This window comes from Orcinus orca, chromosome 2 (assembly GCF_937001465.1).
Source record: "Orcinus orca chromosome 2, mOrcOrc1.1, whole genome shotgun sequence".
Taxonomy (NCBI): domain Eukaryota; kingdom Metazoa; phylum Chordata; class Mammalia; order Artiodactyla; family Delphinidae; genus Orcinus; species Orcinus orca.
Window position 1 is genome coordinate 167,192,420 of NC_064560.1, and position 23,498 is coordinate 167,215,917.

General features: G+C 48.0%; 1 long non-coding RNA gene across 2 annotated transcripts; it reads left to right on the forward strand.

Annotated features, from left to right (window-relative positions):
* Positions 1–23,183, forward strand: LOC117201642 (uncharacterized). 2 transcript variants are annotated; one of them, XR_004483704.2, is made up of 7 exons: positions 1–102; positions 614–761; positions 1,855–1,966; positions 4,335–4,426; positions 5,466–5,684; positions 13,435–13,564; positions 18,347–23,183. It is a non-coding gene; the product is annotated as an uncharacterized LOC117201642 (long non-coding RNA). The 2 variants fall into 2 exon arrangements; XR_004483709.2 differs by lacking the exon at positions 1,855–1,966.
* The last annotated feature ends 315 nt before the right edge of the window (positions 23,184–23,498 follow it).

The window sequence follows — 23,498 nt, forward strand, 5'->3', positions numbered from 1 at the left end:
CGCTGGCCCGCGCCCAGAGCCCGAGGCCGCGGGGCCTCCCGGGCAGGAAGTCAATCCTGGACGGGATTTCTGACGTGGTCTCCCCGCCGAAGGTGCCCTAAGGTTCGTGGTTAGTCCTCAGGGGAGGGCCGCCCCCGTGTCGCCTCCCGGAGCCTACCCCGCCCAGGCTCTCTCCATCCAGGTCCCCCCAGCGCGCTCTGCGCCTCTGACTCTTCCCGTCTTTGCCCATCTTCCTCCACTCCCAGCCTTAACCAGGTACTTGCCTGGCACTTAGTATATTGCTGTTGACTAATACTTAACGGAATTAAGCTGAACCGAAAGGATTTCAAAGATTTGGGGTCATTCCTGAGCTCCATGGAAATGGGGGTGGGAGAGTGGAGGAGTTGGAACCAGGCTGGGAGCTTTATCCTGGCCTCTGGTGGGGGCAGAGAAAAGGTTTAAGGAAGCAGGCACAGTCGGTCCCCAAAATACACCTCTTCCCTCAAAAAGTTAGAGCTGAAGTTTCCATCATTAGGGGCAAAAGTTAAGGGAGTGCCAAGGAGCTCAGTAATCAAGATAAATAATATTTTAATGCAATGTTTTAAAATATGTTAAATATTTTTTCAAATTTTAGTAAAAATTAATGCAAAAAAAAATCCATGATGAACAGAATGTCACAAATTTAAGTGAGGACTGGATGGATGGACAACAAGCCATATTGGAGCCGGAAACAAAAGGAAGCATCAGTAAAACTGATCCTGTCTGGTAGTCCTTAGGAGAAGGTCAGTTTATTCCTTGTTTGCCCTGCAGTGTGAAGGGCCCTGTTAGGACTGTTCACCAGGAAGGGGAAAGGCCCCAGATGCCTCAAAGGGAAGAGAAAGCTCTAGATTGGGAGATGGTGCCCCGACTGCCTTTCAGACCCAGCCTGGAGCCCACTCCCAAAGCACAACGGGCTCCCGTGCCCTGGAAATGGCCCATTTCAGCCTTCTGCAAAAAGCGACTTTTGGATCTCAGAGGAGTCCAAAAGCAATGGGGCTTCCACTCCATTGCAGACTGAACGTCGACTCAGCACCTTCTAAAGCCAGGCCTGTATTGGGTGCTGGGTTCTATTTAATGCACAACATGCCATGAGGTGAGTTTATTATCTCATTCTTTCCAGCCAAGGAAACTGAAACTTGAAGCAGTTAAATAACCTGCCCAAGGTCACACAAACTTGGATTTTAACCCCAGGGCAGTGTGAATGCACTTGTTTCTCATGTCAAGAGCTGGGAAGAGGAGGAAAGGATAATCGGAGCTGTGAAAACTTGCTAGGCTCAAACCCAGGACATGAGAGACTAGAATGGGAAATTCTTATCCTCTTTGGCTCTAACTATGGTCTGTTATTCTCCTTCTTCTTCTCGGTTGCTGGGGGGCAGTCATTTGGCACAGAGGCAGTTTTGGCCTTACCCAGACACAACCTTCTGAGGCTTAGAAGAGGTGGCATTTTCTTTGGCAAGAGGGGTTCCTAAATGAGTTCACAGAAATGGGAAAGGGAGAAAGATTGGTCCTCTATCCTGGCAGCGTCCATATTAGGAGGGAGCTAAGGCCTCTGCATACTAAGAACCTGCTTCCTGTCCTAGGGAAGCCCCTGGTCCAGCCCACCCCGAGTCTGACTCACTGGACACAGGGCATGAGTCACACTCCCTCTTCCCCTGGTTGTGGTGGCTGAGCCACCAGTCCACCAGGGAACTACACTAACATAAACCAGACTCAACCACAGCAAAGAGGATGGAGATAGAGGAAGCAGAGAGACAGTGGGAAAGAGCTTGAGACTGGAGGAAGGAAGCAGGGAAGGGAAGGAAACTCGGGACCAAGGAACTTGTCTTGTTCTTCCAGAGAGACACCTCCCGTCTCCCTTTCAGGGCCAGAGGCTGATGTGGAAGGGACTCTGACTCTGTCAAAAGGGCCAGCTGATGTCTAGAATGTGTAAGCTGTAGAGAGCTATAAGGTCAGTATTTGGGTGTAGGTGATTCACAGTGTGATATGAAATTCTACCATTAGAGAGTCACTTCTTTAGCTATAGCTAAGAATCCCATTTACTAACACTAGAAAAGGATAAATCATGAAGCCTTATTCACAATGAATACCTTGACCCAGTGAGTTTGTTAGAATCACAGAATCAGAATTTAATTCTTAAATCATCTAATCCAGTAACCTCATTTTATAAATGAGGACCCCAAAGCCCAGATAAATAAAATGACTTGTCCGCAGTCCCACAGCCAGTTAGTGGCAAAGCCAGGACCAGAATACAAGCTAACCATGTAAGGCTTGCTCCTGGCAAATGCAGGGGCACTTCCCCCAGCAGTGTCCTGCATCAGAGCAGGACTGCAGTGAGGGAGTGACTGTCTGCAAAACCAGAAAAGACTTTAAACAATGTTTTCTATATTTTTTCTGATCATAAAAATAATCTGTGCTCATTATAGAAAGTTTAGAAAATACCCAAAAGGATAAAACCACTCAAATCCCATCACCTAGACAGATGATGAGTATTTTTACGTGCACATATATTTTTATTAAATTTTATTTAAAAAATTTAAACCCTTCCTTTTCCATTTGTCATAGCTAATAAGCATCTCATCAAATCATTAAAAACAATTCAAAAACATAACTTTAATGGCTGCATAATATTTCATCATGCCTATTTCATAATGTATTTATTTGATCATTTCCATTTAGGTTGAATTTCCTGTTTCACTGTGTAAATGATGCTATGATAAATATCTCTATACATAAAGATTTTGCTACATCCCTGATTATTTCAGATAAATATCTAGGGCTTAATTTTAGGTTAAAGCGTATAAATTTTTAAAATTCTTGACACATGTTGCCAAACTGCTTTCTAGAAATGTACCACATTTCTAGGAGGAGCTAAGAGTGCAGGCAACAGGAAAAGTTGGAAGAGAAATTTTGCCCAAACCTTGGCCTTGCCCAAGGCCATCAAATTGCCCTCTTACAGTGAGAAACATATTCATTCATTCATCCATCAATTCATTCATTCACTCGCTGGAGCAGGAGACTCATATTGAGTGTATCCTGTGTACAAGGCACAAACCAGTTGCCATGGGTAATACACAAACCTGCCCCCAGGCCTCACCCATCAGTGTAAACAAGGTATCATTTTGATTAACCACAAATATTTCCCTGGTCTGCCGCAGCTGACCCGGCAGGCCCACCAGCACATAGTGAATGCAGTGTTCCAGATCATTGCCCCTCACGCCGTCTGTGGTGACGACCAGCGATTTTCATTTCCTCTGAGTCATAGACAATTGCGTGGTCCTACTTGCATGACTAGAATGGCCTCCACCACATGCAATTTACCAGAGACTTCTACATCACCTAAACTAGTCTGTATTCTGTTCAGCGAAATAAGGCTATTTCGCTTTAGCTTGAATGTCATGGCAATGTCCACCTGCCATAAGTTTCCAAACTTACTCTCAGTTTCTTTTCTTATCTACCAAACAAATCACTCTCAAAAATCATTGCTCTAGAGCATGGGTCCTGGAATCTAAAGCATGGCTTTAAATCCTATTTCTGTCACTGCATGACCTTTGGCAAGTTACTTATCTTCTCTGATCCTTATTTTCCTCATCTATAAAATGGGGTAATAATCGTACCTACCTCACAGGGTTATTGGACAAAACAAGTGAGATCATGAAGGTAAACTGTGTGGTTCAGTGCCTGGTATGTAGTAAGAACACAATAAATTCTCTCTGTTCCACTTGATCCCAACCCTGTGAGGTTAGTAGATGGAGTCTTGGTAATAAATACCTCCAGAGTTATGGATAAGATACAAAAGATGGGCAGGGAGTAGAGTAGGGAGTTTTTATTTACTGTATTCCTACTATGTGCCAAAGACTTAATATTTACTATCTCATTTAAGCCTCAAAATTTCCCTGTGAACTAAGTATTATACCCATTCTGTAGATGGAAAAGAAGATTCAGAGAAGGTAAATAACTTGGACAAGATCACACAGCTAGTATGTGGCTGAGTCCAGGTTATAATCTAGACCTGTCTGATTCCAAGCCTTCTCACCACTTCATACTGTCTCCTTTGGCCAAAGGATGTTCTCTCTTCCTTAGAAGGAATCCCCTTGGCCTAAGTCAGGGTCCCACTGTGGGAGATTGCATTACTGTTCCTGATTATTCACTGCCCTATCCTTGTGATAGAATCATACGTCCCTGCTCCAAGTCACACGCAAGAGACTTGGGATGGGTCACGTGTCTTGCTTTGCCCAATGAAACGTCAGCTGCATATCCCAGCAGCCGCTTTAAGCACCATCACTTGGTTCCACCATTGCTCTTTCCCTGTGCCACAGCCCAGCATGACCCAGAGAGGGGCTGTTCCTACAGCTTGGATCCATTAACGAAGACAACTTGGGAAGGGAGCTGCAGCCAGACTGAGTGAGAAGTAAGCCTTTGTTGTTGTAATTACTGAGGTTTGAAGGGAGGGGTTGCTTGTTACCATGGTGTAACTTAGTGAAAACTGATACACCCACCTCTCTATCCCAGCTGCCCACTCTCACCATAATGGATGCTACAGGGCAATGCCAAAAGAACTACATGACTCGGAACCTCTCCCAGACATGAAGCGGTGGAGTGCCCTCTCATTAACACCCTGGAACTCACCTCCCTTTTCCACTGGAAAGGCTGGAACACCTTGAGAGGGGTGTCACTCCCTCCAGGGTGCTCAGCCAGCCTTTGGTGGAGGAGAGCCCAGACTCCCTGCCACCAGTACCAGCAAGCCTGTGTAGCCCCCAGAACCCAGTCCTGAAGGAGAAATGCCCATTGGCAGCTGTCTCACTTCCAGGTGGTGGGGGGTGGAGCAGGACACCTAGCATGACTCAGCTGTGCTCACAGGCAGAGCTGGACCTGTTTAATGTAGATAAGGGCCCTCCCCTCCTCCTCTTCCCCCTTCCTTCCTCTTCCCTCCTTCACTCCCTTCCCTAAATGTTATTCCTGGAGGTTAGGCTTTCTTTTTGTTTATTCTGTGTGGGTAATAAAGAAAGGTGCCTGGGAATGTCTGAGGAACCCCACAGGAAGTGAGTGGCCATGGCGCCATGTTTGGCCAAGATATATCACATCCACTCTCCAGGCCTCAGAGACTCCCATTGGCCAGTCATCAGAAATACCTGCAAGGCTTTCACCAACCCCACCCAGGTCCATGGCTCACAGCAGTGCAGGTTCTGTTCTGCATAAAGCGGGCAAATGGGGCCGAGGGCAATGTGTGTCCCTCAGTCCAAGATCTCCGAGCCCCCAGGGCTGCACTCCTAAGAGGAGGGCGTTTCTTCACCTGAAGGCTCCATCCACTTGCCAAGCCACATCCCAGCAGGGCGCATCTGCTCAGAGTGGGCACCTTTTTTCTACTTCATATAAAAGTAGCAGGGGCCATCTCCAGGAGATTCTGATGTGTGTGGACTGGAGAATCCTAATTTTAGAAATCTCTGCAGGTGAGGAAAAGCTCTGAAGTTATGTCGGCTCTGGGAACCTCGGCCCTGGAAAATCACTGAGCTTCTCAGCCCTCCCATCAGCAGGACCCTCTCCACTCCAGCAGCCATGGGTGCCAGCTGAAGGTCAGCGCCCTTGCTGATGCAGAGCCCCAACTAGACGCTGCCCCAGGGAGTCTCTGGCCTCTCCCGGGTGCTGTGAATGACTCGAGCTGAATTCAGGTGAGCCACCTCCAGCCTGGCCTCCCGCCTGCACTCATGCGGGCACAAAAGCCGCCGGCCCCACGCACCCAGCTCCGCCCCGGGAGGGGTTCTCTGATGCCGGGTGAAGGCAGCCCCAACCATCTCCAACGCAGAGCTGTGAGCTTAAAGGTACCAGAGGGGTACAGGGTTGCTGCCAGCTTCCTAGGGTTAAAAATGAGAAGAGATGGTGAAAGGATTGAATTCTGATTCTGAGCAATCAGGCTCTTTTTTGGCGTACCCTGTACCGGAGCTGCTCTAACCAGAAATCCCCAGGACTGGAGCCTGGCTCTTCTAAGCGCCCCACGCGCGCCTGCGGAACAGCGCGGACGGGCGCCGAACCGGTGGGGGAAGCGCCAGCTAACCGAGACTTCTCACTTTCCCCTCACTTACACTTTTCACTTTTCTCACCTGAGGCACGCATATCAGAGCCGTGCGGCTGCGGAATCAGTACCTGGGAGCGCGTGCCTCCTTAAATTCTGCGCCCTCCTCTCCTTGGCGCCGCCGTCCTAGTCCCACCCCAGTCCGGTCCTGGGGACAGTGTAACGTCTGAATTAGCTGACGCTGCTGACAGTCTGTGCGGGGGGCCTGCCCACGCTGTTCTAGGATCTGGGGCCCTTAGAAGCCCACTTCCCAGAAGCAAGGTGAATCTCCCCTCACTTGATGATCAGAAATTGAGGTCTTTCCTGTTTCCAGTAAATGCGGACATGGAAGGAAATAGCAGACGACAGCGATTGAAATTGCAGGCTCTGGATCTGATCTTGACAAAAGCGCAGATCTGACTCCGGAGGGCTGTGCCGGGCCTGGGACTCTGCATTTCTGACTAGCTCTCAGATGATGCTAGCTATTGTCGTCGGTCAGGGACCACAACTGTCAGTTACTCAGCTACTCTAGAGGGGAGACCGGCAACGTAATTTGCAGGGCCCAATACCAAATGAAAAGGTGGGCTCCTGGTTCAAAAATTAAGAATTTCAAGACATTGACAGCTAGGTATTAAAACAATTGCTGGGCCCTTTGCCACTTAACCTGAGCCTCATAGGGTTGTTTGGAGGATTAAAGCTTAGCTACGTAAAGCACTTAGAAAGCACCTGTGCCTGGTCAACCCTTGATAATGTTAGTGATCATTATTGCCCAGCCCCAAACAGCCTCGTCCTGAAAACATGAACTATCAGTCTGAGAGCTTACGTGGACCAACCTTCACTTTACAGGGGAGGAAATGGAGCCTCATAGCAGGAGCTCAAAGAATAACGGTTGGGTGGACGGGTGACTCGGGTCTCCAGACACCAGGCTAGGGCTCTTCCTTCTGGATTGTCTCCTCAGTGGGGGAAAAAAAGTGGTAACAAGAAGTAGGTAACATTGCATCTCTCAGAAATGCTGGGGAGAGCTTGAGACTGGATGGGTGAGGGTTGGCCCTATATGAACACAGTGCTAACCATTGCATCACTCACCCGTTGGACTTCTAGAGATGTATCTTCTGAGCCCGTTGGGAAGAGCATGGAATTAGGCAGGAACTGCAGAGATGCTGTCTAACACGCCCTCTGAAACAGAGCCAGACTGCTGTGCTTTATGGGTTTGTGGTCTGCTTTTCATAGTTTCTCTCTCTCCTCCCTTATTACCGGCTGCCACTTCTCTTGCTGTCAGGGTGCCCATCTCCAGCGGCTACTCTATAAATTGCCTACAATCTGATTAGACTCAGACAACTAACCCGGGTTATTAGATGGTGCTTAAGAAAAGGGATAAATGGCGTCCAGAAGCATTAGTGCTGTCATCATGTGGTATCTATTTCAGCTTCTCCAGGCTTTTCCTCCTTCACCTGATTTCTGTTTCTGTACTTTGTTTTGCACATGAGTGAGGTTGCCAGATACTGAATTCTGGATGAATGAGATATCAACATAGCAATAAGGAAACTGATACCAGAAAAACTGCAGGTTTTAAACATTACTGCCACTGTTACAATTTTAGTTGTCATTATTAGGATAAAAAGACCGACAGTGAGTTTCTGAGGTCATTCTGACAACCAGACCTGCTCGTCACTTCCTATGACAAGACAGGGTACTCCGTGCTAAAAGGGCAGTTGTGCCTTCTCTTTCTAGAGGCCACCGCCAGGCAGCTTATATTGAGGACAGTCCTGGATCCCTCATGGTACTTTTCCAGGGATGGGGACACGCTATGGCCAGAGATGTGAAGATGCGGTGGTGAGCTATCCAGCCCTCAGCTTTGTGTCCACCCCAAACCAGGACACAGATCATGGCCACCTCCTCCCTCCCTCCCTCTCTCCCTCTTACCCCTCGTGGTGTCTCTTGATTGGCTTAGGAAGGGAAAAGTGGGGGAGGCTCAGGGGTCAGCCCAGTCAGGCAGGCAGCCCCAAGGACTGGGCAAGACAATTGTCCTCCTCCCAGAATGGTCCTCCCCACTTCCCTCTCTAGCATATGACCCTGCCTGTCGCAGACCCACCTCAGCTACTGAAGCCCCCTTCAGCTACTCCCAGACAGAGCTGTGGCTCAGCGCTGTGTGTAACCACAGCTTACTAGTAATAATGATAGCTGACATATTTAGGGTACCGTGCTAAGTGGTGTATTAATCCCAACGGACCTGTGGGGTAGCTGCTGTTTTTCTCTGCATGTACACGTAGAGAAACAGAAGTAACTTGCCAAGGTGATACAGGTCTGACTCCAACTCTGGGCTCGTAACCTCAGAGGTGCAGTGAGGTAGTGTATTGTATTCTACGGAGCTGGTCTCCCAAGGAATGGAGCAGCACAGAGGCCTGGTGCTCCAAAGACTTCTCTTTTTTTTATCACTTTTTTTTCTTTTTTTAAACGTGTAATATTTTATTTTATCTATTTTTAGCTGCACTGCTCTGCACACGGGATCTTAGTTCCCCGACCAGGGATTGAACCTGTGCCCCATGCAGTGGAAGCACAGAGTCCCAACTACCGGCCTGCCAGGGAAATCCCTCCAGTGACTTCTTTTTTTAAATTTTTTTTAACATCTTTATTGGAGTATAATTGCTTTACAATGGTGTGTTGGTTTCTGCTGTATAACAAGGTGAATCAGCTATACGTATACATATATCCCCATATCTCCTCCCTCTTGCGTCTCCCTCCAGTGACTTCTGAATGAATAACAGAATGCAGGGGATGGAGGCATTTTGGAGGACAGGTAACTCTGTAGCACAATCCCAGGGAGCTGCCTGGTCTGCAGGCGTGAAATGCTCTGGGGTGCCTTGAGGTGCTTCTCCTTGTGATTGTGGCCTGCTCAGTACATTGCTGGCTCCTGGAAGTGGACTTGGGTAGGAAGCCTGTCACCTATGATGTCAGGGTCTCTGGGAAGTAGGCCTGGTGGGGAACAGTCCATATTTCCCTGAAGACCATGGTCAACTTGAGAGGATGCAGTGCTTGTGTGTGAGACCCAGAGGCAACCAGGGAGGGCAGACCTGGGGTGGGTCAGCCCAGCCCTAGGACCTGGGATGACTCAATCCCCTCCTCATGTGTCCTTTTTGGAGCAGACTCTTGGGAAGTGTATTTGTTTTACCCTCCGGCTCCTTGTCATAGCCCCTGAATCAAGGTAGCTATCCGAGTTACATGTCCCTGTGCCCCAAGGGCTGCACATTTGCATCTTGTAGCCTCACACCTTCTTCCCCTTCTGCCTTAGAATTAACACCAGGAGGTCCTTCCTCCTGGGGTCCTGAGTCAGGACTGGGTTCCAGGGTGGGGACCTCTTCGCTGCCCCCAGCCTTGCTGTCTCACAGATGGGGCAGGTTTGAGACCTCTGTGGTGGGCTCTCATTCTGCGACTTTACCCACCAGCTCAAGCCCTGCAAGTGGTGTCACTGAGCTCATCTTAAAAGTCTGAGGGCTGGACACCTGGCCTGTCCACCACCCATACACACATGCATGTGCGCGCGTGCGCGCGCACACACACACACACACACACACACACACACACACACACAAAGACACAATCGCACGCATGTAGTGCTTCTCTAACCACCAGCTGGTCCCAGTCTGTGTCTTGGTCCAGGAGTGGGATGACAAGTAAAATAAGCGGACCTCCTGTTTACACATGGTCCTTTTCTCTAAGCCAGCGTTATCCAATAGAACTTTCTTTTCTGATGGAAATGTTTTATATCTGCCCTGTCCAATACCACTAATGGCTATTGAGCGCTTAAAATGTGGCTAGGGTGTGGAACTGAAGTTTACATTTTATTTCAGTGAGAATTATGGAGCCACATGTAACCAGTGGCTAGCAAATTGGACCGTGCAGATCTTGACTTACAGGGGTCATCTTGCTTTCCAAAGAAAAACTCAGGACCCAGGGCCCAATACACGGGAGTGGACATGTAGGGCAAAATATTTGAAATTGAGACTGAATGCTAATTCCTGGACACTAGATTTGTGCTTGAGCCCTAGCTTAGGTTTAAAAATCTCCTCTCTCTCCTTCTTTTATACATTTTTATTTCTAATCCTCACAGAAACTCTGTAAAGAAGATAATCTTACTCCCTTTTTGCAGATGAGGCAAGTGTGGCTCAGAAAGCTTAGTGATGGCCCAGGTCACGCCCCAGAGCTGTCTAGTTCCAAAGCCAGCCGCCTCCCACTGGGCCACACTGCCGCTCCTTAGGCCTTTTGAAGTCAGTTCTTCAGAGGGTGGCCCAGCCCTCCCCCAAAGCCCCAGGCACAGTTGCAGTGAGAAACCTGGGTACAGAGACCTCTGAGTTCCATGGCGGAGGAGAAGTTACTGGTGTATCCAGGAAGGGAAGGGAGCAGCCAGCCCACCCTGAGAGCCCGAACTGCACCCCAGGCATCTCCCATGCAGAGCCCACTGGTGTCTTATGGAGGAGGGTGTGTGGGAGGTGCCAGGTCCAGGGCCTGCCTCCTGCCTAAAATTTGCTTGCTGTCTGAATTCCAACAGTGACAGGCTGGTTTTCTCTCTCAATATCTCATTCACTTGCTCTCTCACTCTTTTTTTTTTTTTTATAAATTTATTTATTTATTTATGGCTGTGTTGGGTCTTCGTTTCTGTGCGAGGGCTTTCTCTAGTTGTGGCAAGCAGGGGCCACTCTTCATCACGGTGCGCGGGCCTCTCACTATTGCGGCCTCTCTTGTTGCGGAGCACAGGCTCCAGACGCGCAGGCTCAGTAGTTGTGGCTCACGTGTCCAGTTGCTCCGCGGCATGTGGGATCTTCCCAGACCAGGGCTTGAACCCGTGTCCCCTGCATTGGCAGGCAGATTCTCAACCACTGCGCCATCAGGGAAGCCCTCTCACTCTTTTTTAAGAAGAAAATATAGGAGAAATTCTTTGATAGATTGGTTTTTGGGGAGGCAAAGGGGGTTTTGATAGGGAGGAGGGTCATTTGAAGGGTGGGGTTAGAGGGAAAGGCAGGTCTGGGTGGAGTTCCAGAATGTGCAAACTTTAGTCAAAGAGCCTTGAGGACACAGGGTTCCTGAAGGGCAGTGTGGGATGAGCAAAGAAGCAGGGGGGATCATGGGGAACACTGGTAGGCCAGATTTGGGGAGACACTGAAGGCAAACTTTTCAACCCACTTAAACTCTAGTCTGCTTCTCTCAGAGCTCTTAAACCAGCCTGGTTCCCTCCTGCCCCAGGGCCTTTGCATGCACTGCTCCCAGTATCCCCAGCCCTCACTAGCTTCTGCCTGGTTCACCCGTCCCCTTCCTCCTTCAGCTCCTAGCTTATAGATAGATAGATTGCTTTCTCAGGGAGGTCTTTCCAGCTTCCAGGCTTTGTTGTATGTATTGTATTGTAGGTTCTCACAGCATCTGTTCCTTTCCTCCATGTGCTTAGCTCAGCTTCTAATTATTTACTTGTTAGGATTACTATTTGGTTAATGTCTTACTCCCTCATTGGATTCTAAACCTCATGAGAACTGGGACCGTGTGTGGTTTTGCTTTTGATTTTAGCCTCAGCAACTTAACCCTGATGCCCGGGACGTAGGTGCCACTCTATAAATATTGGCTGAAAAAGTTAAACAAAGGTGAAGTTGGCCCATCTACCACAGGATTTTCTGCCCCTTTCCACAAAGAACTTGGGTTTGCCCAGACTGGTCACTAGAACTGTGATTTGTCCATCCCCAAATCCCCCTTAATTTTCTTCTCTCATTCAGGGAAGAAAATGCGTATTGGTTATAATGCTTTGGGCTACAAGTAACCAAAAAGTCAACTAACAGTAGCTTAAACCCTAGGGGGATGTTTTTATTTACTTAACAAGAAGTCTGGAGATAGATGGTTTCAGACTTGATTCAATGGCTTAATGCTGCCATCAAAAACCAGGCTTTTCCCATTTTTCTGCCCTGTCATCTTCAGTGTGTTTGCAGCAACAAACATCACATTCTCTCAAAAGCGTCCCAAGCTGGAAGGAAAGGGACAAAAAGGGATTGGGAGCATATTGTTTCCAAGAGTGAATTTAAAAAATTAAGCGACCATCTGTGTAAACCTCTAGGATAGTACTTACGACAAGGCTTTGTAGTTCTTTCTTTTTTTTAATTTTTAAAATTTTTATTTATTTTTGGCTGCCTTGGGTCTTCATTGCTGCGTGTGGGCTTTCTCTAGTTGCGGTGAGCGGGTTCTACTCTACGATGCGGTGCGCGGGCTTCTCATTGCAGTGGCTTCTCTTTGTTGCAGAGCATGGACTCTACGCGCGCGGACTTCAGTAGTTGTGGTACCCGGGCTCAGTAGTTGTGGCACACGGGCTTAGTTGCTCCGCAGCACGCGGGATCTTCCCGGACCAGGGCTCGAACCCGTGTCCCCTGCATTGGCAGGCGGATTCTTAACCACTGTGCCACCAGGGAAGTCCCTGTAGTTCTTTCCTGACCTATGACCACCCCTCCCCAGTCTCCTCCCCAACCAGCTTCTTCGTAAGAGAGATTATACTATAGGAATTTCCTCTACCAGCCCCTAGCACAGTCCGGGCACCCTTGGTGCTCACAGAATGGGGAGCCCTTAAGGGGGCCAAGACTGAGAGGTGGGGAGGGGCCACAGAGTGGGGAGAGGCTGTGCCCATTGCCCAACTGGGGAACTCAGGGAAAGTGGGGTAGCACAGGAAAGAGGAAGCGGGAAGTCTGAGACAAGACGGGAGAGAGTTGTGGCGATATTGGCACAGTCAGAGGGAGCTGCAAAAAAGGGAAGAGTGTGGATAACGAGCTTGTGCTGATGCAGCTACCTTTAGGTCCCAAGTGTTTCTTCCATCTCAGGGGATGTTGTTTCCCCCCAGAGAGGGCAAGTGTGTGGCTGTCACCCTACTCGGAAGCATCCAAGTGCAAGTGAGCCCTTGGTGGGTGTTTCTGATGGCTCCTGCAATAGTTGGAGGAATTCAAGGATTTTAAATCCCTCTCTTTCTTCTCACCTATTATGGTCCAATGGAACTGAATGTTCAACACCAGGCAGGGGAGAGAAGCTGAAATATTGGGGTCGTTAAGAGAGAAGGAAGTAGAACCAACCCCCTCCACCCTCATCTTCCCTCTCACATCCATTCTCAGCATCCTACATCCTCCCCATTTCTTGGGCCCCAGCCTGCTGAGGCTTCCATGGGGGGCAAAGCTCACGGGGTCAGGCTGGCTCTCAGGGTGCCATCGGATCAGGAAAGCCATGCCCACTGCTGTGATCCCATCATGTGCTTGGGAGTCGGTCCCCCCGTGGTCCTAGCCCAGCTCTTGTCCATCAGAGCAGACCCAGCTCCCCTCCATTGCATCCTCCCCTCTCATTGCCTTAATTCTTCCCAGGTCTCACTTTGAGAGGAAGGACGTCATCCCAACTGGCTCAACTGCTTTGCCTTGCCTGGGGAAACAAAGTTTAATACGCAGAATGAAACCATTTTAATGGCTGGCTTATGCTGCCCCAAACAAGACATCGGTAAGTGGTTTCTCAAAATAACACGTCCAAAAGCAAAACACATACCACATCAAACATTTAAAATATTCAGTATGACTCTCAGATTACCTTTTCCTGCGGAAAGATAATCAGCAATGGCCTCTAGGACACTCCACACAAGGGAGAATACTGTTGGATCTGAGAGCATCTTGGCCGAGCTCCTGAGGAGGGAAGAGGATCTGAACCTCACCCTTGGGGTTTTCAATGATCTCAGCAGAGTTAGGAGCCAAAGACGAGGGATCATGGCTGTGAGACCTTTGAAAGTATGGGAACCTCTGTAATTTGCCCTGTTGGAGGTTTCATTATCTGCTACCCCCTTCACTCTGGGGACAATCGGTAAGCCCCTCAAACAGCAGCAGAGAAAGGACAGGATGTGTGCTGCTTTGGGGGGGATAGTGAGGATGGAGTCCGCTTTAAAGAGGAGCTGAAAGCTGCAGACTCCTGGGGTTTGCAACTCAGAAGCAAAGGCCACTCAGAGCAATTCTAGGCCTGAGATGTGTCCAGGGGGTCAGGACCACTGTGTGAAGAAGGGAGAGCGTGGGCAAGCTGAGCGGAGGGGCTGCCATTTTCCAGCTGTGCTCTCCAGTCCTCTGGCTGGAGCAAGGACCCAAGGCCCTGGAGGAGTCAGAACTCACCCAGTCCTCCCCAGGCTCCAGGACCCTTTCCTCCACCCATAAGGAAAAACTAGACGAGTCCAGGGAATCGGAAACATGGAGTGTTGGAGGTGGCTGGGGACGGGTGGGGGAAGATATGCTCCAAGTGGCTGAAGACTATGGGAGATAGGGGGCGTACTCAGCAGAAAGGCTACACTCATATTTGTGACAGTGCCTTTTAACTGAAAAGCGCTATCCAAATGCTGTTGTAAAATCTTCGCGTTTTCTCCAAGTATAAGAGAAGAACTTCTGCCTAGTGGCCGTTAGGGGGCAGCCAAGTCCCACACGGTCGAGATGGCTTCCGCGGGGAAGGACCACCTCGGTCGGCCAGGGGAGGGCATGAGGGGCAGCCCTGGTGGGCTGTGGCCCACGGAGAGTCTGTCAATGGTGGACCCAGGGGCTTCAACCCGAGGTTGAAGCAGGCCACCTTTGTCGGGTGCTTGCCTCCTTGCTCTCTGCAATCCCCACGTATGCCCAAAACACACTCAGAGCTTCTTGTCTGCCACCCAGGGCCCACCCACCTGCTGTCCCACACAGAACCCGTGCTAGGACCCGCCTGCCCCATCCAATTTTAGTTCTCATTTCCTTGGGTTCTGCTAAAACACTGGCTCATCTGAGAAACTCATTTGCGCTGAATGGCAGATGGCAATTTACTGTTTAGCCCATCCAGGGGTATCCGACTTGAGGGGATTCGATCCCGAATAATGATGGGGTAAACTTAGTTTCCTCAGGCCCCTGCATGGGGGGTTATAGTAATTTGTGAGACACTATATTTTTCTGGTATGCTCTGCCACTGTTATGGGACCATCCAAAAAGCCTTTTGCACACATTTCTGAGACTCTCCAGAGAGTGTCTTATAGGAGCTCCACCTATGCCCCAGACCTTCAGGGGGAAGCTCCTGACTGTTTCTACTGCAACGTTACAGGGACCACCTGCCTTCCCCCGTGCAAAGGCGTCCTCAGCATACCAAGCCCAAAGCAATATCATAAAAATATTCGCAGCCAGCACTTATATAACACTTATATGCCTGGCACCTTCCTAAGGACTCATATACACTTAGTCTTCACAACAACTCAGTGGGGGGAACTCCTGTTACTACCCCTGCTACACAAATGAGGAATGTGAAGCCCAGGGAGGTTAAGTACTTTGACCAAGGTCACAGAGCTGCTAAGTGGAAGAACCAAGATTCTGGGTTGTTGTGAAGACTAAGTGTGTGTAAGTCATTAGGAAAGTGTCAAGCAGCCTGGCTCTTCAGCCAGGTCTTTAACCAATGCCCACAATGCCTCTTTAGAGAGCTCAAGAAACCGCGTTTTCAGCCCGGAGTCACCTCACAACTTTTCTTACTAGGACGCAGTCTGGGGCAGACATTTACCCTACTCAGCGATGCCTGTTCCTTTGGAACTCAGACTCTGTTTTTCAGGTAGACTTCAGGGCCTGGCACTCCTTCCTTTAATATTGGTTATCTACCAGGCTACTCCTACAGGCAAACTCCCCACAGCCCTTCCTGCCGCCGCCCTGGGATCTAGGCCAGCAGACAGACAGGCTTTGGTTTGAAGAAGCCTGGTAGACTTTTGGCAACCTCTCTCATCTGATCATCCTAACATTGGTCCCCGTGGCAGGTGGAATTACCCCATTAGGGTCAAAGGAATCGTAGGATCATGGAGTAGGAAGGAATACAAGGCTCAAGACCCATCCTCTCATTTTATATAAAATAAGAGCCCACAGAGGTGAAATAACTTGCTCAAGTTCACCAAGCTCAAGCTATCACTAGAAACTAAATCATTTCATTAATAACAACAACAAGTTAATATTTATTAAGTGCTCACTACATGCCAGGTACCAACAGTTAGCCCTTTATATGCATTATCTCATTTCCTTCTTTTGACATCCCTGTAACCTGGCTCTATTTGATCTTCATTTTACAAATGAAGAAACTGAGATCGCAGGAGATTAAGTAACTTGCTCAAGGTTGCATGGCTTGTGAACTGTGGAGCTGGGATTGAACCCAGGTTTGTCTTTGACTCCAAAGTCGTTGCTCTGAACCATTATAGTGTATAAGGGAATCACAAGCATCCTTGTTAAACTCTTACAAGAGGAGGGCAAGCCTGGCTATGTCTTGGTTAGAGCTGAGGCCCATGGAGACAGGCCACGGTCATACATGCCAGCCCCCTCTTATGCTCGACAACCCCACACCCTGGATGACAAGGACCCAGGGCCTCCTGGGACAGAACCTGAATCCTGTATACAATCTGAGCTCACTTATGTACAGTCGGGGCTTGGGAAAGATAGGTTGTGGGGAATAACATCAGGGCACTGCTAAAGTGGGGAAGGATCCTCACCTGGTGGCTCCAACTCAAAACCAAGGCCCAAATGGTTCTGGAGAAAGGCTGTGCTGGCCCCGCAGCTGGTGCCGTCTGAAATGTCAGTGCTCCGAAGGAGAGGGTTGTGTGGCAGAGCCGAAGGAGCCTCCGTACTGGGGGCTCAAGGGACTTTGCTCTAAGCCTTATACCCCCGAAGCAGGATGAAGAGGGGGCCTTTATTGGCAGAAGGCTGACCCAAGTAGAGTGTCACATTGACCAGCTAGTGCTGATGGTGTCGAGGGGATAGAGCTTTCGAAGAGGCCAGTGGTGACAACTGGAGGAGTGGAGTCTTGGCAGCGAGCGGGCTGGTGCGAGTGTCAGGCACAGCCCTGGGACATAGAATCGGGGGAAGGACCCAGATGAGCCCTCAGGACCTTGGAGGACCTGCTCATCACCTGGCAGGGGGTGGGCAGAGAGCTTCATTAAGTGGAGGCAAGGCTCTGCTTCCCATTCTGATGCCTCGGGGACTCTGATTAAATCACCTCTTTTTTTTTTTTAATTTTATTGAAGTATAGTTGGTTTACAATGTTGTGTTAATTTCTGCTGTACAGCAAAGTGACTCAGTTATACATATATTCTTCTTCATATTCTTTTCCATTATCGTTTATCACAGGATATTGAATATAGTTCCCTGTGTTATACAGTAGGACCTTGTTGTTTATCCATCCTATATATAATAGCTTGTATCTGCTAATCCCAAACTCCCAGTCCTTTCCTCCCCCTCCCACTTCCCCACTGGCAACCACAAGTCTGTTCTCTATGTCTGTGAGTCTGTTTTTGTTTCAGAGATATGTTCATTTGTGTCATATTTTAGATTCCACGTATAAGTGATATCCTGTGGCATTTGTCTTTCTCATTCTGACTTAGTGTGATAACCTCTAGGTCCATCCATGTTGCTGCAAATGGCATTATTTTATTCTTTTTAATGGCAGAGTAATACTCCATTGTACGTGTATATACCACATCTTCTTTATCCGCTCATCTGTCGATGGACATTTAGGTTGTTTCCATTTCTTGGCTATTGTGAATAGTGCCGCTATGAACGTAGGGGTGCATGTATTTTTAGAATTATAGTTTTGTCTGGGTATAAAGCATTTACTTCTTGCCATGCCTTTGGGATGAGCACAAGACCTCAAAATGCTCTGGGAAAATGCCTTCCCAAATATGCCTTTGTCTTTACACACAATTCTATAAGTTGCCCCAATCACTTGACAAGAGGGGTCCCTATTCTTTCTAGATTTCAAAAAGGTAAATCAGACAATGTGAAATCCATGGCAGGGCTGGACACCCAATTCTATTTTCCAAACTGTGGATTAACACAAGCAAGGAAAAATGGTTCAGGAGGTATAAGCTGGGTCGTGTCCCAGGAGCTCCTGCACCGGAAGCTCCGGAGAGACGGAGGTTCCTACCTGAGGGCCATTGGTGCCCACATTCTAGATGTCTTCGCTGGGCGACGATGGAAATGGGCACACAATTCTATTTACATTTTCCCCTTCATTACACATTAAAATATTTTTAACATATTATTTTCACTATATGCATGCAACAAAAAAAGGATACAGTGAGAAGTAAATGTCCCTCCTGCCCCTCCTCTCTGTCCTGCCCACCCCACAGGCAAACACGAGTGATTGATAACATCTGCCTGATGCTTTACAATTTAAACAATGATTTCCCATAAACTGTCTCATCAGATCCCAGCAATAACTCCCTAAAATATGTTAGGTATAAATTTTTATTGTCTCCTTTTACAGATTGGGAGTCCAGCTCAAAGAGATTAAGTGACCAGCTCAGAGCGACACTTCTGGTAAATGAGAGTCGAGATTTAGGCCCTGGTGGTCTGAGCCCAGTTTCCGAGCTTTTTGAATTACATCACACTGCTTCCCTTGCAAAAGAGCCCTGGGTTCTTAGAACTTGGAATATGCCATAAATAGTTCACCTTCTACAAAGAGAGACTTGTGGTTGGTCAGGAAACAGGAAAAATCTCATCATTTCTTGAGTATTTACATTCCAGAGTGGACTGTTCATTCTTTGCTTTGGGCAGGCTCACAAGGAGATTTCTCTGTGTTTTAGATAATCCTACAATGAAAAGTCAGCACTGGGGACGATTTCAGGTGAGACCAGGGATCCTGTGTAGACTAGCTTCATAGGGCTGCCGTAACACAGTACCACAAAATGGGTGGCTTAAGTCAGCAGAAATTTATCTCTCACAGTTCTGGGGGTCAGAAGTCTGAAATCAAGGTATTGGCAGGGTTGGTTCCTTCTGGAGGCTTTGAGGGAGAATCTGCTCCAGGCCTTTCTGCCAGCTTTTGGTGGTGACCAGCAATCCTTGGCCTTCCTTAGACTATAGATGCATCATCACCCCAATCTCTGCCTCTGTTGTCAAATGGCATTCTTCGTCTGTGTGTCTGTCTGTGTGAGTGTCTGTGTCTCTGTTTCCTCTTTTATAAAGACAACAGTCATTAGATTTAGGGCCAACTGTAATCCAGGTATGACCTCATTTTAACTAATTACATTTGCGAAGACCCTATTTTCCAAATAAGGTCGCATCCTGAGGTTCTATATGGACTTGAGGGGATACTCATTCAACTTACTACACTGTATCTTCCTGTTTTGTTCAATAAATAGGGATGACACTTCTGGAATACTCTAAGTCTTCCTAACCAGCTATGTCCTGACCCAGGAAGGTGGTGCCGGGACAATTCTGCCCATCTTACAGGCAGGGGAAGGAAAAGGGAGTAAGACAGGTGGAGGTGACCTCAGAGCAGCTCACATACTGCTGCTGGCTGCAGCCAAGAAGCAACATACGCTGGGCCTGGGGTGGGGGTGGGGGTGGGGGAGTGTATCATTTTATTGGCATGGATTTTGGGTCAAAACACTTATATTTTAGTGAGTATAAGGATAAATTAAGAGTGGGGCAGAGGGAAGGAAAAAGGAAGAGGGAGAGCTGGCTTAGTCACAAAAATGATCCTCCCTCCCCCCAAAATAGTTGGGAATTCATTTAACTTGGAAAAAATGATATATATATATGTATATTTATAAATTTTTATTTTTTAAAATTTATTTTTGGCTGCGTTGGGTCTTCGTTGCTGCGCGTGGGCTTTCTCTAGTTGCAGCGAGCGGGGGCTACTCTTCGTTGCGGTGCATGAGCTTCTCACTGTGGTGGCTTCTCTTGTTGTGGAGCACAGGCTCTAGGCACACGGGCTCAGGAGCTGTGACTCGGGGGCTCTAGAGCGCAGGCTCAGTAGTTGTGGCGCATGGGCTTAGTTGCTCCACTGCATGTGGGATCTTCCCAGACCAGGGCTCGAACCCGTGTCCCTTGCATTGGCAGGCAGATTCTTAACCACTGCACCACCAGGGAAGCCCCTCAATGATATTTTTTCAAAGAAAATTTTAAAGTGGGAAGAGTAAAGGAAAACATGAATGAATGAAGAACTCTCCTCTTGATTATAAAGTCTAAATAAAGTTAAGATTACAAAAGAATATAACTTAAAAACACAATGAGATGGATCACAAGATTTAACAAATTCTAAAACTCATCTGGAATATGAATGGGCAAAATGTCAAAAAATGTTTTGGGGGAACTTAAAATAACCAGACAGCCATTACTGTATTTTCTTGGAGTAAAGACAAGAGAATCTGCCCAGGGGAATAGAATAGACTCTACAGAAAGAGACTGAAGTTATTTAAGGACTTGATGTAAGATGAATGAGCATCAACACAAGGCTATAAGAAAGAGTCACTATTTAACAAATATCATCTAAATCGTGGTACATCATGGGGACTTCCCTGGTGGTCCAGTGGTTAAGACTCCATGCTTCCACTGCAGGGGGCACAGTTTCAATCCCTGGTCGGGGAACTAAGATCCCACATGCCACACAGCACGGCCAAAAAAGAAAATAAATTAATAAATAAATAAATTTTCCAAAAAATCGTGGGACATCAGCATGGATCAGAATTAGCTTATATCCATATTTTTTCCCACCGTGCACTACAATACATTTCAAATGGGTCATAAAAAGCCAGAGAAGGAAATGGAAAAGCAAATGCGTTTCAACTGTGATGAGAAAACATTTTGACTACTGCTGAAAGAGATATCAGAGACAGGACGGATGGACCCAAATGTGTTGTTAAAAGCCTTTTGTGCCACAGAATGTAATAAAGCCAATCCAAAAATGAAAGCCACAGAAGGGGGAGAAATATATGTGGCAAATAAAGCTTTCTATCCAAAATAGCTAAGGAATTGATATAACTATAAAAGGCCAGGATCCTGCTCCTTTTTTGAGAAGTAATCAGAGGAAATGAGCCGATAGTTCACACACAAAGCTTTATATAGAAAAATGACCGGCCCTATTATAAATCTCGAACTTGCAATATGGACAACTTTTATACTGTTATAAAAATCAATTTAAATGCTAAAACTTAATGCTCAATTATTCAAATTCCCTTGAGACTACTTTGGCAAACACTACGAAACAATTCCGATCCTTTGATTCCGTAATCTTTATTTTAAGAAAATGTCTAAAGAAAATAAGGTAAAAGAAAAAAAAATCATCTCTACAACGTCTTCATGGCAGTATTATTTAAATAGAAAAGAATTGGAAAGCAATCAGTTGCACAGTGATTTCTTAGTACTTCTCAAAGTGGGGTCTTAGGATCCCCTACGTCAGAGTCACCTGCGATGCTTGTAGAAATGCAGATTCTGGGGCCACACTTCTGACATAGTCAATGAGAATCTCTGAAGGGTGCCTGGGAATATTCATTTTATCAAGCAGGTCAGCTGACCCATAACAACACTGAAGTTTAAGAACTACTAACCTCTAAGCAAACCGCAGACCATGGGAACATTTAGAGGACTAGACAGCGTTTCAGGTGACAGACCCTGTGCCTGCATAGAACTGGACAGAAGGAATAGTGATGACTGCAGAGAACGCCAAAGCCCATGGGCAGCCCATGCCCCATGTGAGATGCCCACAGAGCAGTGGCCACAGCAGGGTAGAATCACTTAAGTCCTTGGAGCTTGTTATGTTGTATTTTGCTCTAGAGACTGTTTTAAAAATTCCTCATGGTCATACAAGTTTTCACTGATTTGTCAGAATCCCAGGAAGGGCACTTGAAAAGTTGACAGAACACTTACAAATAATCTCCAGGATCCCTGCCTCGAGCCAAACCTGCCTGGATGTCACCCCCTCCCCTTTCCCTCCATTGGACCCCCAGTCTCTAGGCGGTAACAGGCCCTTTCTGCCTTGGATTTGATCCAAGCCCTCGCATCCCTTTACGTGTCACCCCACCGCGTCCTTGGCCGTGTCTAGCGTTGGCGCCACTGTGTGGGATGTAGTCCTCTCATTAGGAGAGTTTACTGCCCACACGTTTTTGCAATAAACTGGGGAGCAGGGAGAGCTTAGCAGGCAGCTTTCTGGAGACTGCTGAATATTTCCTTTTCAGGATGAGAAGGGGAGACAGGTCTGATAGGGTGTGTTGCTAACGCAGTTCTGAGCTTCTGTGGCTCCCAGAGGGCTTACTTCCTTGCGAGCCGATCCCTGAGGTACAGAAATGTCACCATAGCTCTGCTTCCCACAGAAGCCTCTTTCTTGGAACGTACAGATCCATTCTTGCCCAGAGCCTTGGGGCTTCTTGCCAGGATCTAGGGATGTCACAAGAAACTACTGTCCTGTCAAGGTTGGCCAACCTCCCTTAAGAAGGTTGGGCAAATGCCCAGGACTCCAGGTGCCTGTGTGGGATGGGAGAGCCCACCCGCTCTCTACATGGAGCGGCGGGGGGTTAGTGGGGGGGCCAGACCTTGCCCAGCGACATGCCCAAGGTTTGAACCTTGATGTTCTGCAGCCCTGAGGGAGAGTACAAATGCTTCCTTTCAAACTACCACATCTGTTTCCTGGCCCTGAAATACCAGATCTCACCCACTCCTGGCTATCTCACAGCTGCTCCCTCTAGGGGGTACCCAGTCTTCGGCATCCTTGTGTGGTCCAGCAGAGGGGGCTTCTTTTCCACGAGGGAGACCAGGCTGGGGAAAGAATCTCCTCAGGACACCAGAGTGGGCGATTGGGAGTTATCACTCTGCTTCCAGCCCCCATCAACACCCTAGAACCTCACTGCCGCTTTCAGCCCTTTTGCAGGTTTTTCCCACGGGGTCAGAAACCAGCCCAGAGAGCAGATTCCTCACTTTCCCAGCCTCCTGTGCAGCGGGCCACCCCCTTGAGGAAGAGAGCAGAGGAGTAGAAGCAGGAGGGGCAGGAGAGACACTGGGCTGAGATCCTATTGTGACTTTTGGAATGGACTTTTAATCTTTCATCCAAAAGTATATGAGTGCCAGTGCTGTGCTAGGGAGCTACGACCGTAAACAGACAGACCCCTGCCTTCAGGGAAATTACAGTCTGATGGAGGAGGCCAAAAATAAACAAGTAAGCAAAGCCATGAAATGACATGTTTATATTGTAGTGAGTGCTCAGAAGGAAATAAACGGGTACTGTGCTAGGATATAAGGTAGAATTCTGCTTCAGAAAAGATGGTCAGGGACGACCTCTCTGAGCTGAGCCTGGGTGATAGGAAGCTGTTGACCGGGAACAGCATTCAGCTGAGGGACCAGAAGGTGCCAAAGCCCTTTGGAGGAAGATGGATTCTAGGAACTGCAGGTTCATCGGGATTGGGGTTCACTGAGTGAGGGTGAGACCTGTGGCCTAAAACAGTTGGATGGGCAGGGGCCAGACCAGTCAGACCAATTCTAGGGATTTTGATTTGTGTCCGTGTAGAATGGGAGATCATCGAAGGCTTTTAAGCAAGTGACATGACCTGGTTTAAATTTTCATGCATCACTGTGGCTGTAGGTCTGGGAATAGGCTTTAGGGGAGGAGTGGGGGAGAGGAGAGCATTCAGGAACCCCTGCAGTGT